Source organism: Macrotis lagotis, chromosome 1 (genome assembly GCF_037893015.1).
Source record: "Macrotis lagotis isolate mMagLag1 chromosome 1, bilby.v1.9.chrom.fasta, whole genome shotgun sequence".
Taxonomy (NCBI): Eukaryota; Metazoa; Chordata; class Mammalia; order Peramelemorphia; family Peramelidae; genus Macrotis; species Macrotis lagotis.
This window is the reverse complement of record NC_133658.1, coordinates 25,537,659-25,550,946: the sequence shown is the minus strand read 5'-3', so window position 1 is coordinate 25,550,946 and position 13,288 is coordinate 25,537,659. Positions and strand designations below refer to the sequence as shown.

Sequence of the window (13,288 nt, the reverse complement as noted above, 5' to 3'; positions counted from 1 at the left end):
AAGAGAGATCTTCAGAGTATCCTTGTATCACTTTTTCTGAACTCCCTATGAGTTCTTGCCCTGTGTGAGTTATTCATAAAATAATCTTTTAGACAAGCATAGGTTTGACATTTGAACAAGACCAGATCATTATAGTTGGGCTCTCTACAATAATGTTTGAATGTTCAAGAAAGGACTTGAGTGTCTGGTATCATCTCCTGCTAGATGATCTTCAGAATTTCCTAAGACAATTTAAGTGGAAGCCATTCAGTTTCCTGATATGGTGCTGGTAGACTGGCCAGGTTTCAGAGGCATACAGCAATGAGGTCAGCACAGTGGCTCTGTAGCCCTCTAATTTGGTAGTTAGTCTAATACCTCTTCTCTCCCACACTTTCTTTTGAAAACTCCCAAACAATGAACTAGCTCTGACAATACATGTATCAACCTCATTGTCAATGTGTACTTCCCTGGAAAGCATACTGCTAAGGTAAATGAACTTGTCCATAACCCTCAAAACTCCTCCATTTGCTGGTTCCACATATAGAAGGTGTTGTGCTGACAGATGGAATACCTGGGTTTTCTTGTCAGATTAAAGTTCCATAAGCTCCCAAAGGTCTTGGTCAGAACTCCAAATACTCTCTACAGACCTGTGTTCTGTTCCTGGCATTTTTCCTGGAGTTGTTGTACAGCACATATCATATTGGCTATCCCTCAACCCTTTCTGAAGTCACACTGGCTCTCAGGGAGGTGAGAATCTTGCAACAGTCTACTCCCTTTACTTTTACAGAGATGAACAACAGAGACATCTTTGAATTCTTGAGATGATAACCTCTTCATGCCATATAACCTGGAAAATTTCAGTCAATTTTTGTATGAGCAGTTGACTCCCCACCTTATTGATCTCAGCTGGAATAGAATCAGTACCAGGTGCTTTGCCACTCACAATTGGCAATTTGGCATTCAAATGGCATTCAAAACCTCTTCCTCAGTTGGAACTTCAGTTAGAGAGAGATTGACTTCAATTGGTTGATGACAGTCTGTTAAAAATACTAGGGAAGTGTTCAGGCCATCTTTCTAGGATCATATTCATATCATTAACCAATGTTATTCTATCTGCACTGAGTTTTGAGAAACACCATAGGTCTTTGACCCAACAAAAAGCCTTCAGGGCATCATAAAAGCATTTTGCATTGTTACTATCTGCATAAAACTGAATTTCATCTGTCTTCTTACTGAACCAAGAGTCCATCTCTCTGTTCTTCACTTTTACTTTGCTTTGATGGAATTAAATGCTTAGCATTTAATGAAATTATATTATAGGAAGATAATTAAATTTGGGCAATTAGGTGGTACAGAGGTTGGATCACTGGGCTTGGAATGAGGAAGACATTTTCCTAAGTTCAAATCTCATCTCCATTGGTTACTAACTGTGTGTAACCTTGGCCAATGAGGGGATGTTAGACTATAATTATAACTATTTGTTCTTCCCAAATATTTCCTTTCTAAGGGCATAATTAGTTTACAACATGGCTCCTTTCCTGGTCACTAACCCTTAAGGGGAGAGCAGAATAGAGAGAGAGAGAGAGAGAGAGAGAATGAGAACCAGCTATAGGAGAAAATATGCAAGATTAAATCATCTCTTTAGATGAGAATAAAATATAAGTTCTAGGCTCATACAAAGAAGAGTATTTCATCAAAGGATAAATTCCCAAAGTCTCTAAAGAGGCAAACTGAATAGCAATGACATATGAAGGACAGAGTTTCTTTCTGTCTGTCTGTCTCTGTGTCTGTCTGTCTCTGTCTCTGTCTCTCTTTCTGTGTTAGTGTGTCTGCTCTCTCTGTGTGTCTGTGTCTGTCTCTGTCTGTCTCTCTCTTTCTCTGTGTGTCTGTCTCTGTCTCTCTGACTCTCTCTCCCTCTCTTTCTCTTTCTCCTTTCTTCCTCTCCTCCTTTCCTACCCTCTCTTCTCACATCTCTAGAGATATGGAATGAGCACCAAATGATTCTGCCCTCCCTGGAAACAGAAATGAAGAATATTTCTTCTCTTCCACACTATTGAAGCTGTTCTGTCCCTCAGTCACAAAGAAAGTCATCAGCATTCTGAAATCACATTTTGAAGATAGCATTGCAACAAAGGGCTATCCACCACCCCACCCTAAAACTTTACTGAGGAGGTGGGTTACAGAAATAACTTGGTACATACAAATATATCCAAAGTAAATGGATGATAATCTAAAAGGGAAAGGCACTGACAGCTGAGAAAGGATGGAAAGCCTTAAAAACTCTGATTGGAACTCCATCTTGAACAAAGCTCGGAAAGATAAAAGGTAGAGGTGAAAAGGGAGAATATTCCAGTAGCCAGTGCAAAGATAAGGAAACAGGATATAGTAAGTATATTGTGAGTGGGGTATGCAACTAATGAAAATTTAAAGTTGATTCAACCACAGAAAGAAGTTGCAGTAGAAAGAGCATTGGCTCTGAAGTCAAAGGCCCTAAGTTCAAATCTCATCTCTGATTCTTCCTACTTTATTGTGTTACTTCCATGGTCCTCAGTTTCCTCAAGAATCAAAAGAGGGAATTCACCTGCATGACTCCTAAAGTTCCTTCAAATTATATGACTATGATCCCTTGACCCCATGATTAACTCAGTGTGAGCTCAAGTGAATCACTGTCCTTCTCTTGCCCTCAGTTTCCCTAGCAGTAAAAATTAAGTCTTGAAGAAAAGACTATCTAGGTTCTCTTTAGATGCAATTATATGGATCATCTGTGTGTTGGTGTGTGTGTGTGTGTGTGTGTATGTGTGTGTGTGTGTGTGTTTATAAAAAAGGAAGGACACTGGTGAACTGGAGGAGGGAAGAAGAAAAAAGTCATTTAAATATTCACATTTCCTTCAGAACCTTGGAGTCCTTAAGCCTCCCAGCTCTGATCATTCATCTTATTCCTTAGATTTTTAATTAAATTGCACACAAGTAAGAGGTTCATGGCAGCCTTTTGCTTCCAAATTCATTAGGGTGACATGTATTCACTCAGTATCAGGAAGGGTAAGGTCATATTTATTCTCTGAGTCAGGACTGGTGTCAACCTAGAACTGAAGGTGGTACAGAGTATTGTCCCAAAGAGCCTCCTGTTGAGGAAGAAGAATAAAGTAGGTGAATTGATGGCATCCTCCACCTCCTTGTGGGTATTGCTACCCTTTCATTTTACCGTGACTTCATCTCAAATGAAGCCTTTTTTGTTCTTTCACCTGGAAAGACATCTCTAGCAATGACTGTCCAGAGAAGCTTCTCCATAAACAACACCTGCGTATTCTGGCTCCAAATCATGAAAAAAATTTCTAAAAACCAGTCTTATTCCAAAGAATGTGGAACAGTGAGGACCCCCCCCCATTGTTGCAAATTATCCATACAGATTCCAGATGCTCATCTGTTCAGATTACGATAGATGGGCTTATTGCCATAGTAGGTAGGGCACTGGATCTGAAATCATGAAAACCCTAGTTTCCAATCAGAACCTCACTCTTTCATTGGTTTAGTGAAGTGCTGAACTTATTTTTTTCTTGGGTTTCCTTGTAGCTCTAACTCTTTAATCCTCTGGTTTTTGGATTATTGAGGAATGGGCTAAGTAACTTCAGAACCCTTCTCAATTTTAACAAACATTGATGAAAGAATATTGATGTTGACTGATTTTGAGGCCTGGATTTGGTATTTATTTCTCATGTGACTTTGGGAAAGTCACTGAAGCTCTAGTCTAGGGATAATAGTTTTCAAATCTCTCAAATGAGGCGGTTGAAGGATACAGCTTCTCTGTTGCCTTTCAGCTCTGGATCTAAAATCACCGATTCCAAGGTAAGATGCACATCATTGCCCATCTCATCCAAGACGCACATTCTACAGAGGTAGAACCCCAGATTCATATAGACCAAGCATCCTCACAAATCCAGGCAAGTGACTTAAGTGGGGGGTCATAGTCAGATCCCTCAGTATCTTTCCTGTTAAAAAGGGAACTCCTAGAAGTCAAGATCTAATTTTATTTCTCTTTGAATCCCCAAAGCAAATAGTCCTGTAAATTATGCAAAACTCTCTAACCCCAAGAGGTAGGTACTATTATTATCTTCATTTTGTAGATGAAAAAACTGAGGAAGAGTGTGGGTTAAGTGACTTGCCTAGGTTGACACCTGAACAATATATGGCTGATGCCAGAATTGAATTCAGGTCTCCCTGACCCAAGGCCCGCAAGTCTATGTACTTCTTCACCTAGTCGGCATGTGTTGTGTACAAGGTCACATGGTAGACACTCTGGGAATAAAAAATCCATCCCTGCCCCCAAAGAGATTGCAATTTACCAGCCTTTATTATTTCTCTTTGTCAATATTGCTATTATTATTGTTTCACTGGTTCTTTTATGAATCCCAGGGTGATAAAAATCTCTAACAAAAATATACTTTCCAAAGTGGTTTCTAACTCTTATCTCTACTGAGTCTCAGACCAATTCTGAGAGTTAAGTCATTTATGTTATTTTCTCCCAATTTAAAGATAAGGAAACAGCCTCAGAGATACAAAGTGATTTTTCTAATGTCCCATCATTTAGCAAATGGTTGGACTGGTACTTCAAATCATTTCCTTTTCTGAACCTTTTCCAAATTCAGAGCTTTCTCAATTGCATCTCAGGGCTCCCTATACACCATTGTATTTTTAGGACTGTTGATGAGCAAGCCATTAAGAATCTTGTAGGACCAAGTGTCATTTTTGTCCAAGCAAATCTATCGAGCAGGGAGGAAGTCAGAGCTCAAAGGTTTTCCTGAATCAAAGAGAACTGAAGTTCAAGGAACCAGGATTTTGAGAAGCAGGAAAGCAAAATCAGGTCTCAGGGGTCAGGCTCAGAAAAGTTGGGAGACCAGAGGTTTAGGTGCTTTATAAGGAAACAACACCTGTAAGTAAACCTGATCCAAGTGGAGAGGCAATCTAGGGGACTGAGATGGCATACAGAAAAAAAAAGATATTCATTAGAAGTCATATGGGGGGGGGGGGGTCAACTAGGTGATGCTGTGGATAGAACACCAGCCCTGGAATCAGGAAGATCTGAATTCAAATTGGGTCCCAGTCATTTAACAATTACTTAGTTGTGTGACCTTGGGCAAGTCATTTTTTAACTCCATTGCCTTGCAAAAAATTTTTTTAAAAGTCATATGGAACAAAAACCAGATGACTACTTCTTTGGCATTCCAAAGAGCAAATTGTTCAAAAGGAGTTTGCCTTTGATGATCTCTGAGATCCCATCCAACTCTGAGATTCTAAAATTGATTTCCTGTAGTAAATAGCTCCCAATCTCTGGAGTCCTTCAAACAAAGGCAGGATGACGATGTGTCAAGAATCTTGTAGAGAGTAACCATTTGGGTATCATTGGGACCACATGGCCAGTAAGGACCCTTTTCAGCTCCAAGATTCTGGAATCTCTCTCTAATGAGAGGATAGAAGTCAAGTGTTCAAAACCTGAATACTCCCAAGTATTTTTTAATGCATTTGTCAAAATTTATGATTTTATATTGATTAATAGAAGATTATTATATATCTGTATAATGAGGTAGATAATATTGTTAGTTTTTAGAGCTCCCTTTTCATATGCAGGTTCTGGGCCTGGGAAAACCAGTGAAAACAAAGGAACAGAAGTCATCCAACATTTGTGACAGATACTGTCCTAAAATTTGCATGCCTGTGTTAAGTGAAGTATATCAGTATAACCTGTATAGGAATGTAGGCCCCAAATTATACAGTCAACCTAGCTGTTCCCACAGAAATCCTACCTGGATGGTCACAAGTGATGCAGTTGTTGTATTGTACTACATGGTGGGCTTGTCCCGGGAGGATCCCTCAAGTCCCATGTCTGATTGTTCTGTGAGCCACCTGCCCACTTATCATGGCTCCACAACAGCAAGGTGGAGCTCCAGGTAATGAAGAAATATGATTTGTGATTTAGTTCCTGGAAAAGAAAATAATTCGTAAACTGCTATATCATTTACTGGCACTCTGACTGTGGCCTGCTTTGTCATGATCAGGTTAGAGATGGCTCAGTAAAAGCTAAGTTAACAGGTTCTTTGTCTTTTATATGATATTTCAACATCATTAAGTATTTTAATATTTTTATTACAAAAGGGCAGCTAGGTGGCTCAGTAGAGCATTGGAATTGAAGTCAGGAAGTCCTGAGTTCAAATCCTATCTTTTACAAACTTTCTAGATGGTTGATCCTAAGCAAGTTACTTAACCTCTGTGGCTTCAATCAATAAGATGGAGTTATTCATAGTCACCTACTTTCTAGAATTGTTAGGATGATAAAATGAGAAATTTTGTAAAGCATTTTGCAAACTTAAAAAAAGCAAAACTATTAGTAATTAGTTTAAAAAACTATTGTTACTCCATGAGTTATTACAGTAGTATAATAGTAGTCGCAGCAGCAGCATTAGCAGCAATAGCCATCATAGCCATAGCCGGAGTCCTAGGAGCAATGGCAAAAACAGTATCAGCAACAGTTGCATTAATAGTAAAGTTGGAGCATCCGCAGCAGCAGTTTTATAGTAGCAGCAGCAGCAGCAGCAGCAGTATTAATAGCAACAACAAAAGCAGTATCAGCAATAGGAACATTAGCAATATAGTAGTAATAGCAGCAGTAGCAACAAGAACAGTAGCGGCAGTAGTAACAATAGCAGTACAGTAGCAATTGGAGCAGCAGCAACAACAGGATAGTGAGATCAGCAGTTAGTGATAGTGATAGTCACATCCCAGTAGGATTACTAGCAGTATCAGTGGGAGCAGCAGCAATCTTGTTTTCACCTATAATATTCTTTGGTTTGGTTTTGATAGAAGCAGCAGCAGCTGCAGCAGCAGCAGCAGCATAAGAAGCAGCAATAGTGTAGTAGCAGTAGTAACAGTAGCAGCAGCAGCAGAATAGAAGGAATAGGAGACGCGGCAGCAGTAGCAGTAGAAGCGGGCCAGTCCCAGCAGGATAGTAAGAGCAGTATTACTAGCAGCAAAAGAAGTAACCGCAGTAGTAGCCGCCGCAGCAGCAGCAGGATAGTCAAAGCAGAAGTAGCAGCAACAGTAGCCACAGCAGTAGGATAGTAGCAGTAGGAATGACAGCAGCAGCAGCAGCGGCAACGGGATAGTAGGAGCAGCAGTTCTATTGGTGGTAGTGATAGTAATAGTAGTAGTAGTAGCAGTAGTAGCAGTAGCAGTAGTAGTAGTAGTAGTAGTAGTAGTAGTAGTAGTAGCAGTAGCAGTAGTAGTAGTAGTAGCAGTAGCAGTAGTAGTAGCAGTAGCAGTAGTAGTAGTAGTATTAGCAGTAGCAGTAGCAGTAGCAGTAGCAGTAGTAGTAGTAGTAGCAGTAGCAGTAGCAGTAGCTTTAGCAGTAGTAGTAGCAGTAGTAGTAGTAGTAATAGTAGAAATCTTGTTTTCACCTGTAATAGTCTTTAGTTTGATTTTTGTTAGTCTTTAGTTCCACAACCTGTCTCTATAAATAGGAAACCAGCATTGGAGTCAAAAAGACCTGGGCTCAGGCCCTACCTCTGACACCAACTTGTAGTGGGGCCCTAGGAGAACCATTTAACCCTTCAGATTCCTGTGCATCTTTCTAAGAATAAATTGCCTTTGGTTCCAACCTGCTTTAGTGGAGAGTTTCCCCATCCCAATGAAATCAAGGATCCTATCTGTAACCCTATTTAATGACTTATATTAAAATATGGATCAAAGGGGAAAGCTTTCTCCAATGATGCCACTGATTTCATGGGCAGCTTTGCTCAAGGCTCAGAACCAGCAAGAGAGGCTTCAGCCCCTTTTGACAAAGGCTGGACATTCTGGCTGTTAACTTCATTCTGACTTTGAATGTTTCCTTCCTATAGTCCATCTCTTGGTAGAGTTGATCCTGCCTCTAGGAATAGAAAGTTTGTGATTTAGTGTCTTTTTTGTTTATTATCATCAGTCCTGCAGCCTTTGACTTCCTCCCTCCAACTGCCAGAGGGAGAGGTCAAGTGCCACCTTTCTCTGTGGCTATTCCAAAAAGCCAGGCTGGGATTGTTATATATTCATGCTTCTTCCTCCATTAGTCAGGGATTTGACTGATGAATGATGCCATCCATTCCATATGCCTTCCACAGAGAAGAGTTGGATTCATTAAATAACTTTTCAGGCTGTCTCTCCTCTCCCTGGCCTTAGATGCCAGAAGGGGTTGGAAGCTGAAGCCCTAGTGATGACTCATTCATGCTCAGGTCTTAGAAGTTGAAGCTTAATGACTAATTAATAATAGCTGACATTGGTCGTCAACTCTTAGACCATTGCAAAGAACATTACAAGGAACTTTATCATCAATATTTCATCTGAGCTTCATGACAACCCTAAAAGGTCATTGCTACTAACATTATTATGCCCATTTTGGAGATGAGGAAACAGGTTCAGAGAGGTAAAATTGCTTAGAGTTACTTAGCTCATTAGTGCCAGGAGAATTAAATCCAAATCTATTTCTCCTGACTTCAAGTTTAGCACTCTTTCTGAAAATTTCTGTTGTTTCTCAAATAGCATGTGTTTATGGAGCACCGACTATGTTCCCATTTTTGTGATAGGCTTTTGAGGGAGAGATTATTAGTGTAAGGTCTCTGTTAGCAGAGTTTCCTGGCAGGCTTACTGAGCATGCTGCAGTGCAGCTGTCCTTATTCTGTCTTATCCCAAAGAGAACATAGATGTTCCCATTGACATTATGTTAAAGGGCCCAAGGACAAGAATAGATTAAACATCAGTGATCTGGGATGCCTGGGTTGAGCCAGTAGGGTTTAATTGTCCCCAATTGCATGGATTGTTTTGGACTGTGGAATGTTGGTTGGATTGAAGTCCTTGTCATTGACTTTAACAACTGAGCCCTCTCTTAGCACTGACAAGAAACCTGGGAATGGACCCATTGGATACCAGAAATAGCAACAACCATGGTGATGATTGATCACCCCTGGGAAGCATGTGGGAACTGCTTGTGTTCACCCCTGTGACTAAGGACAAACTAAAGGATAATGTCCTCTCTGAACCCATGCCTGCTAGGCTGTGTGGGAGTGAGAGAGGGGAAGTCATGTCCTGCTATGATTCCTGAGTCTGACTTTCTAGCTAAAGAAGAGATAGTTCTTAGAAACCCCTAGTCTTGTGGGTCACCTTGTGACTAAACCCAAATTTGAAAATTATGAGTGTTGGATGTCCATGCAGAAAAAGTAGATTTCCTGCGCAGCAATTAGGCCTCCCAGATTTGGGCCCTGTTATGTTGCTGTGATTCTATAAGCCTAATATTCATGCAAAGGATTCTGAGAGGCTTAAGTGATCCAGGGCTGGAGGTCTCTGGGAAATCTTCTGCCTCTAGGCAGAAGAGTGACGGGTCTATTTTTTTGCACTTCTTGGGCTTTGACAATCTGCTATCCATTAATATTTTACCTTTATCTGAAATCAAAATTAAAAAATATATATATATTTATAAAGAACCTGCTAAAGGAGACAAATATAAAGAAGGAACCAATCCCTCCTTACAATGAGCTTGAAAACCATGTTAATCAATAAAGACAATATATCTTTGTGTCTTTCAAGTAAAAGGGTACTGGTGGAAAATCTTAACTAAAGAGAATGGAATTCCCTGACTATCATTTCTTGTATCAGTCCCTTGATTCCAAACAATTCTCCAAAATTTCTGAGGATTGAGTAGAACCAAGAAAACAATGTATACAGTCACAATATTGATTTGGGAATGATTTTGAATAACTAAATCATTTTGACTATTATAAATACACAAATTAAAAAGAAAGGAGAAATGAAGAAAGATGCTATCTTTAGTCAGAGAAAAACTGGGTAAATAGAAGCATGTATAGAAAAATTTTGTATGCACTCCCATTTGTGTCTAATGATCTCCATCTCTAGTGTGGTGAGAGGGGAATTGAAAAAAGGAAATTTCTATGATAATTTTCTTGTATATTTGGAGGGATTAGAAGTTGTATATGGCAAAATTTTAGCTTCATGTGCAATCACCTTATTTATTATACTATGTTATGGAAATGCTTATTTGGTTAAGTGAATTGACATCTGTATCCAGATAAGGAACTATGGAGTTTGAACAAAGTTCAAGTACTATTCCCTTTAATTTAGAAAAAAAAACAGATATCTTATTGTCTGATCTTGTTACCTCTTAGACTTCTTGTCTCTTCTTTAAGGATATGATTTCTCTCTCATCACACCCAATTTGGATCAAGGTACAACATGGAAACAAAGTAAAGACTGACAGACTGCATTCTGTGGAGGGGGGAGGGAAGCAAGATTGGGGGGGAAATTGTAAAACTCAAATAATATCTTTAATAAAAATAAATTAAAAAAGAAAGTGAAAGAGAGAGAAAGAAGAAGAAAGAAAAATAGAGAAAGAAGAAGGAAAGAAAGAAAGAAAGAAAGAAAGAAGGAAAGAAAGAAAGAAAGAAAGAAAGAAAGAAAGAAAGAAAGAAAGAAAGAAAGAAAGAAAGAAAGAAAGAAAAGGAAGAAAGAAGAGAGGAAGGAAAGAAGAAGGAAGGCAGGAAGGCAGGAAGGCAGGAAGGCAGGAAGGCAGGAAGGCAGGAAGGAAGGAAGGAAGGAAGGAAGGAAGGAAGGAAGGAAGGAAGGAAGGAAAGAAGGATGGGAGAAGGAAGGAATGACACCCTTTTCTTCACCTTCACTTCTTTCTGCTCTCCTTCAAAATATCATCTTCAGTCTCATCCCCTCAGGGCCAAAATATATGCTGGGACTAATTTGATAAATTCATCATGCTGAGCTATTAGTGGTCTATAATGGCATAATTTTACCAAGGGTATTTTCAGCAGAACAGAGGTTAATGAGTAATCCAAAGTAAGGAAACTCTGAAGGTGGAATCAAAACTTTTTGAAAGGTGGTTAGAGAGTTTTTTGAATCTCTAGAATGCCCTCCTCAAGACTTTCATTTGTTCCAGATTCATATTAGGTCCATTCCTCATACAAGTAATACTGTCCCAGACTACCATATTTGTGCCTGATACAAAGAATGGGGGAAACCAGTATATAGAACATTAGGTGTGGAATAAGAAAATCTGGATTTAAGCTTTGATTTCACCACTACTATTAGGTGTGTGATATTGGCAAGTCACTATATCTCTGTTTAGACATCTGTAAAATGGGGATAAAATTACTCATACTACCTACCCCATAGGTCATCATGAGTAACCATTGAATGCATGACTATAGAACTTTCGTCAGCAATCTTAACTAAGTTACCTACAAATTCTTCCTGAGTCAATGAGGTAAAAGCTACAATTAGGAATAGTCTATGATGAAAGTCAGTGGGTTAGTCATTGAACTAAAACTAGACTTCTGTCTGTGAGCAGAGTTAGAGCTCAGTCTGGAGGCAGGATCTGAAACCCAGATCAAAGACCAGGGCTGTAAGAACTCAGTGCTTTATTTAACCAAACTAACCAACCCTGATAGAGGAAAATTTATTTAAGGATAATAAGGCCAACCTTCCCAAGGACAAGGTTGGATATGAGTCAGGAGAAAAAAAAATTCCTGAGCTATGAAAATGATTAATCTCCTTCTGAATTCATCCTTAGAACTTTTAATTAGGTGGTAAGTATAACTGGAAGCTTCCTCAGAAGATAAAAGCGGAGAGACCTCAGCTGTTTCAATTTGCAACGTTTGTTTTTGTAATGTAATAGGAGCTTAATGGATCAGATGGAAAGGGGAATAGAGATTTAAATTAATTATCTCTTCTAAGAGAATGGGAAGTAAAAAAAATGTCAGTTAAACTCATGTACAGTAGAGTACTAATGACATGGTTTGTTTCACAATTAGAAACTTCTGGATTTCGTTTTTGGCTTTAAAATTTCTCCTGGACAATTTCCTCAAAATTCCAGATTTTTTCATCCATTCATTGATTTATATGTGCATCTCTCCACTCACCCATTCACTCCTCCTTCAATTCTTATTTACACGCTTATTTAACTTATTCATTCCACTCAAGGACAGCAAAGGACAGTGAGGTCACTTTATGACAGGAAGACAGAGACATCATACAGTAGTATAAAGCTACTGTTGGGAATGGGTAAACTAAGGAAGGGTATATAACTTCCCATTAAAATAAATTATCTTTGCTAATTAGACACCAATTCGACTGTATCTGTACTACAAGGCTGTTCTGCTAATGGCATTTTTAAAATTTAGTACCTGAGGCAAAGCACTAATCACCTGGTCCTAGCTATAGCTCTTTCCTAGTCTCTTCTAGACTTTTTTAATTCCATTTTTCATTTCACTTCTTTCTTTTTCTTTCTTTTTCCTTCTTCTCTTCCTTCCTACATTGGGCCTTAATTACTGTATTTAAAATAAACTATGAGAAACAAAATGAATGTATTTCACCTTTCAGAGTCTACTTTAGTCTTAGATTGCAAATATTCAATGTTGAACACCTTCCCCCACACTCCTCTTACCTCCAAAAATCCTAAAATAAAACGAGAGAGAGAGAGAGAGAGAGAGAGAGAGAGAGAAGGAAGAAAATTATGCTTTTCCTGGGTATTTCGTGACTTAAAAGGAGTAAATTTGAAATTGGTGTTTATGGATTCAATTTAACCTTCCTATTATTTACTGTATGACCTCAGGCAAATTAGCCTAGATGGCTTCTAATATAATCTAATAAACCTTTATTAAGTGCCACAATGTGAGTCATCATGCTCCACAATAAGAATATAAATATAATAATGGAAGTGTCTTTACTCAAGGAACTTATAGTCTACTGAATGAATTTAACATGTGAGTAGATAAGTAAATAAAAGTTAATTTGAGGGGTGAGAAAATCTTGGAAATTAAAGGAAGAGATTTGACAAATAGAAATGAAGAGGAAATACCTTCTAAATATGAGTAAAATAGAGTATATAAAAAAAGACTCATCCTTTCATTTGTTATTCATTTCAAATTGGATTTATTCCAGGGAAACAAGGGTGCTTTGGTGCTAAGGAAAAGATATCATGATTAATTATATAGTTATCAAAACCCACATGATTAGACTAAACTCAACAGAGAAATTCTAAAATAGAATATACTTCCTACTCATTAAAAGTAAAATAACTATAAAAGGCCCTCCTCTGATATGATTAAAAGCATAGGAGTTAGCATTTTTGTTTGTTTTTGTTTTGTTTTATTTTTTTCCTGGAGAAACATGGGAAGCTTCCCAAGCATGAATGGAGCAAGGTTGTTCTTTCTTCGCACTAGAATTTCTAGAGATTCTAAGTAGATTAATGACAAGAAGAGAAATTAAAGGC

General features: G+C 38.5%; 1 long non-coding RNA gene across 4 annotated transcripts in view; it reads right to left on the bottom strand.

Moving 5' to 3' along the window:
• LOC141495053 (uncharacterized) overlaps nt 1-13,288 on the bottom strand; it is a 255,356-nt gene that overhangs the window by 153,043 nt on the left and 89,025 nt on the right. For all 4 annotated transcript variants that reach the window (XR_012470654.1, XR_012470651.1, XR_012470653.1 and 1 more), the window contains exon 2: nt 5,778-5,953. This is a non-coding gene — a long non-coding RNA (uncharacterized LOC141495053). The remainder of the gene's footprint in view (nt 1-5,777; nt 5,954-13,288) is intronic.